The sequence below is a fragment of the Drosophila rhopaloa genome, unplaced genomic scaffold, assembly GCF_018152115.1.
Source record: "Drosophila rhopaloa isolate 14029-0021.01 unplaced genomic scaffold, ASM1815211v1 contig_27, whole genome shotgun sequence".
Taxonomy (NCBI): Eukaryota; Metazoa; Arthropoda; class Insecta; order Diptera; family Drosophilidae; genus Drosophila; species Drosophila rhopaloa.
In genome coordinates, this window is record NW_025335120.1 from 36,674 (window position 1) to 42,767 (window position 6,094).

General features: G+C 40.9%; 1 long non-coding RNA gene across 1 annotated transcript; it reads left to right on the forward strand.

The window, feature by feature from the left end:
• The first annotated feature begins 4,764 nt into the window (after positions 1-4,764).
• Positions 4,765-5,444, forward strand: LOC123037941. The gene is made up of 3 exons (XR_006417698.1): positions 4,765-4,971; positions 5,056-5,223; positions 5,282-5,444. It is a non-coding gene; the product is annotated as an uncharacterized LOC123037941 (long non-coding RNA).
• Positions 5,445-6,094: the final 650 nt, after the last annotated feature.

The window sequence follows — 6,094 nt, forward strand, 5'->3', positions numbered from 1 at the left end:
TACACTTTTTTAGGAGGAAGTTGCTAGAACAGTCAGGTCCTAGTGTCTTTTTCCCATTTGCGTTATCCAATCAAGAAGTTGTTCGACATTAGTAAATCCAAGTTGGTCGGCTTCTCTCCAGTTACCATCTGCAGTGAGATTATTGTTGAAGTCTACTATGTTTGACCTGTTATTTGAGTTTTCGTCGAAATTGTTGTTTATTGAATTATTGACATGGCTGGTGTGCTGTTGTAGAGACGAACAGCTCAATGTCATGTTTTCGTTTTGTTTGTGTATCTGTTCAAATGACCAAGCTAGCGCATTGACCTTTTCAAATTTGGAATGTATGATTTCTATTTCTGTGAGGTGTATATCATAACTTAGGAGTTTGCTTTCTGAACCTTTGTTTGACAAAAATTGTAGGCTTATGTTTTGAGGTTTAATATATTTAATTTGATTTTCTACAAATTTTAGGTGGCTTATTTCTAGGTGAGTGTTTATTTGCATAGAAAGGTTGCTTATAAGTTGTTTTATTTGCAACTTTTTATTAGTTGGTAAGGTTGTTTGCCACTTGAAGAGCAGACGTCTTAGTGCTCGGCGATTTTTAATTAGGTTTAGGCATAGGCGGCTGGGCCTAAAAGTTTTGATTGCTCTAGTTGGGTCAGACACAATTTTTGGGATGGCAGCCGAAGAGTTTAGAGCCTGTTCTAGCGCTCGATTGAGTTGTTCAATATGTGCATCAATGTCAGCTGCGCTTAGATTGTTATTGTTTGGGATCTGGTTTATGTTTCTTAATATAATTGTATTCCATAAGAGATCGTTCATTTCTCTGAAATTGTGTATGCACTTGGGGTCCGTCTGTGTCAGGTGGAATCTTCCCAGTCGTATTTTTAGTTCCACACCAAAGTGGTCTGATGCAAAGTCTTTGAGGACTTTACAGCCATCACCTAGATCGGCGGGAAGTTCATTTGAACATATGAAAAAATCTATTGACGAATGCCTATTATTTTGGTTCTGTCGGGAGTGTTCTTCCGTGGGATAGAGAACGAGGCTTGGTTGCCCCAAAAGCCAATTGTGAAGCAACTTTCCGCTGCTATTTATGTGTGATGTACTATGCGTTGGGACATGCCAGCTTGGATGCTTGGCATTTAAGTCGCAGCCTATTAATATTTGGCTGTTGGGAGATTTTTTAGCAATGGAGTCTATAATTTTGTTTAGATCTGATGTGCACAAAGGATCTTTTGGCCGCTTGTAAAGTGATACGACAACGACGTTATGACATAACCCATTTGACAGATTGTAGTTTAGTTCTACGGCTGTTGCTTCTAAAAAGCGCAATTGACCCAATTCTATTCTTTGGTATTTTGTTCCATTTTTTAGGCATATGGCAACTGAGGAACGTCGATTTTGAGTTTGGAGAACATGACGTTTGCTCTATTCTTGTATCTGTTGCTCTAGATAATTGTCGAATAAACTGATAATGGGACAGTGTGATTAAGTGTTTTTGATTTACACGGTGCTCAGCTATGAGCATGACGTCTGGTCTATGTTTATTTAAGAATGAGTTTAGTTCGTTCCTTTTTTGTAGGGACACGATAGAGTTTACATTTAGGAAGATGCATTTAAGATGGCACATTTAATTCATCGAGATTTGAAATAGGAAGTCTAGAACAATCTCCTGCTTCTGTCTTTTCTGCTCAGATCCGCTGAGGTTTGCAGTTCCGGTGTATTTTTTAGTCACCCCTTGCATGATTTCAACGCAAGATATAATGTCTATGCCGAAGATTTCTATTGTATCATTATTGAAGGATTCAAAAGGGTTTGTTTGTCTTAATCTGTTTTCCATATGTTTATTAAGCTCACTGTTGGTAGTAGCTACTTTTTGTTGTGGCTGTACTTTTTTTGCAGTGGGTTTTGCTGCTGCTTGTTTGTTGTCATTCGTTGAGAACAGCGATGAGAAACTCTTTTCTCCCCTGATGAGTGAAAGGCTTTCTGCTTTGCTTATTACGCGATCAATTTTGATATTTGTGGTTTTCCTGTTTTTGATTTGTTTTTCCTTAACTGCGATTCGGACTGGACAGACTTTTGCATTTGCAGTGTGGGCCCCCTTGCAGTTTACACATTTTGCTTCAGTTTTATCGGACGGATTTTCGGACTTTTTTATTGCGCATTGGCCAGGACCATGAGGAGCAGTGCATTTAACGCATCTATATCCCATATTACAATTGCTGGCTACATGGGTGTATCTTTGACAGTTGTGACATTGTCTAACTTCGTTTTTGTTTTTCTTTAGCCCCTCTACCACTATGCGGCAGTTGAGCAAGGTTTTAAGATGGAAAACTTGTTTCATTTCTTCAATTGTTTCTACTTGGACTAACCAGAATTTATTTTTAAACGTCTTTACTGTTATCGATTTAATAAGAGGCAAACTTTCTTTAAGGGCCGTTTGTATATCGTCGGCTTTAAAAACCTCATGAGGTAGTTTTTTGATTACCATTGAGTGTTTTCTTAGTTCCTTTGGTGTGTATGAAAAGTACATTAGTTGTTTTGCTGTTAGTAATTCTTTAGCCTGAAGGTAGTGCTCTAGGCAAAATACCCTTATGTGCAATAGGTTTTTGTTCATTATGTTCAAGGAAAACTTGTTGTCTTTAATAAAATTGCGAAACATACCTGTAAGTATCTTCGGCTCGGCGTTATATACTACAATTATGGGTGGAATCAGTTTTTTCGACGCAGTCATCTTTTGGGCTCCTTGGGACCTTCCTGTTTGGGCTGTTTCATTGCCGGTATTCCTAAGGTTGTCGTGGCGAGGGCTGCTGGTGCTCACCGTCTTTTTGTTGATTTTTGGTCGCTGCGTGCCGTCCGGAAGAGACGGGAATTCGTTGGCGTTATAGGTAGGCGCTGATGCACTTATAGTTGTTTTCGACTTCTTTTTTATTGCCCCGAGGTTGTTGTTTTCGGGCATTAATTGATTCTTCAGGCGTTGGTTTTCCTGACGTAGAAGCTCAAGTTCCTCCATTAATCCCTTCGGTTGAGATTGGGTAATAGGAGCATTTTCATCAGTTTCTTCCTCTTCGTCGGAGACGGAGGATTCATCACTGCTGGTGTCATAGCTGGTTTGACTGTCTTCAGCCGAGGATTCGGCGTTGCGTTGACGTTTTTGAGAAGCTTCCTCGAAGTCCATTTCTCGGTTGGTGCTAACACTAAGCTCGTCAGCGGAGGCTGCAAGCACTACCGGGTCAGTTTTAGCTGGCATATTTGTTTGCATCTTTGTTAAGGCACTATCGGTTATTTTTTGATTTCTTGCGTTTACCGTGTAAGGGGCATTTCGCGTTTTGTGATTGTTTGTCGAAAATTTTATATTTTTAATACTTTTTATTTTATTTGTATTTTTGTATAAAGCAACGGCATAGGCCGGTTGCTCTTCACAGAGGGATCCAGGTTGCTATCGATATTTATTCCAGTCACTATCTGTATCGATTTTTCTTTTTAATTTATTTTGATTTCTCAGTCTCTATCTGAATTCTGTGAATTTCGAAATTCTAAGAAATCGAGCTTTTCTCAGAAGCTGCCTTTCCACTAGTTTTCGGCGGCATTATTTCAGTTCACTTTTAATTTCACAAACACAATTCACTGATCATAACGGAGCAGGTTCAGGTTCAGGTTTATTGTCGTAATGGTGGGAGGTAATACATTTGTAAGACCTTAACTTATAGTACATACTTGGTTGACAAAGTTCAAGTTTACTTATCTAATTATTTGTATTTTGCATTATGCTTATTCGCTTATCAAGGCTTAAGTATCGTTTAATTTTGTATGATAAATGAGTTTCTTATCTTAGTTTTACAGTTTGTTTTCAATTTGGTTTTTAATTAATGTGAATTTTTTTTATATATTTTTTAGGAAAGGCTCTGAAGGAGAAAAAACCTAAATTACGTTGTTTTGTATTTTAATTGTTTTGCAACTTATAGACTAATTAAACATATGTGGGGGAGTATTTACAGGGGGTTGGGTGAGGAAGGATATATACATAGGGGAGATAAAGTATGTTGCGCAATTCTTATAAAGACAACAAGGTTATTGATTTATATTGTATATTAATTCAGATGGATTTAATGACTGTCGTCTTCTGTGGTAGAAGATTAGGTTTTTATTGAGATCATATATTATACCTATTTCTTTAAGGCGATTAATGTGTTTTATTGTTAAGTGGTTGACATTGGCTGGTAACCTAGTTTGTGTTATGCTGTCAAGTACTAATGGGTTTTGATTATTTTGGTTTATTTGTAGGAACTTTTCTATTATGTTGAAAGTGTGGATATCTATTCGTTTAGTTTTTGTTAATTTATAAAGCTTCTTGTTATTTATGTAGTGCCTAGTGACTGGGTTTCTGGCAGCAGAGCCTATGGTTCTGCGAAGAATTTTCCTTTCGAAAAGGCGCAAGTTTTCCATGTCTTTAGAGTCCAGGTTAAACCAGCCTATTTGGCCGTAGACTAGGATTGGTTGTATAATTTTTTTATATATGTATGACTTAGTTTTTACTAGTTGAGAGTTGGGTCCAGCCCCACTACTAATTAAAGGACCGAATATATGATGAATTTGGTGGAATTTGTTATGGAACTGCATATTGTTCTCCCTGGGACGGCCCCGGCTAGCTCCGGAATCCTCAGGGCGGAGTTCCCCCAATGTCCCTACAGCCCCACAACATTAAATATCGATTACTATCGACGTCTCACACTACAAGTACTAACATCTCTAACAACAAAAAAAAGGTAAACAAGACAAAATAAACAAACCGGGACAAGTATGACGGAAAAGTGGCATTGGATGTGGCTGCCACAGCGCACCCACCCTTCCTGTGGTGCCCCTAGCGTCGTGAGGGAGGCACCACCCATGTTCCGAGGCCGGAGCCACTGCCAGGCCAGACTACGACCGGTTCATCTCCCCGCTGGAAATTGCCTTAGGCCCACATCATCTTCATCTCCATTCTAAGTACATTTATTTATAAATATATACATAAGGTTTCCAAATATAAACGTTAAGTATATCCTCTCCTCTTTATACCATTTCTTACAGGTCAGGGCAAAACCACTACCCGGCCTGGACTGCACCAGCGGCAAGGCCTTCTTAAAAACGGAAATTTGGCCCCGCAGAACTTTTAAGCCAAGTGGCTGTCATTCATCAAACACCTCTTTTCTCTCCTAATTACCCTGCTGGAGCTCCAAGAGGACACAAAAGGGACAGGTAAATATAATGAAATAAATTGTATAGAGTTCTGCTAAGCCCGCTTTCGCAATTTCAGACCCCGAGTTAGCGCAAGGCCAGACTTGGGACGACTTGGGACCCTTATAAAGGGCGGTCCGGAAACCGGTATTACGCCCTGCCTCGGCCACTGCAGACCGTGACGTCGGAGATGCTGCGTCGTATGGGAGTCGCGTCGTGTTCGAGACGTTGTGCGGCTCGGGTTCTACGTGCCCGGAACGGACTCACCGAGGTAATGTAGATAAGCTCAACTGCCTGCGGCGGTGTTGGTTGGTGTTGATGGCTATGGCTGTGGCTGCTGCCTGTGGCTGTCGCTGCTGCCTGCGGCTGTCGCTGCTGCCGGTGGCTGTTGCTGCTGCCGGTGGCTGTTGCTGCTGCCGGTGGCTGTCGCTGCTGCCGGTGGCTGTTGCTGCTGCCGGTGCCTATTGCTGCGGCCGGATAAATTTCCACTTAATTTTCTAACTTTACTCGCACTAATCGCACTCTCACTTTTTCTTGGCCTATTCTAAGCTAAGAAATATAAAAATCCCGTCGACATGGCTTCGATGTCTGGCAGCAACTAAAACCTATCCCTGACCTACGCAATGTCATGCTGATCACGCCATGTTCCCTTTTCCTCTCCCAAAAGTGGGTCATTGGACGAATCCAAGGCCATCCTAGCCATACCCAGAGCGAACCGGGCTATTTTAAATAGCTAGATAGCCAAGACATCAGCAGAAGGGGGCGCCACTCCAGTAGGGGTTGCCACCCTCCTACTTTATCGATAACCCTACCAAAAACGAATACCTCCGTCTTAATTCTTCCAGCCGATTCCAACTTGAAATGCAACACCACCCAAGGATTTAGAGGGACG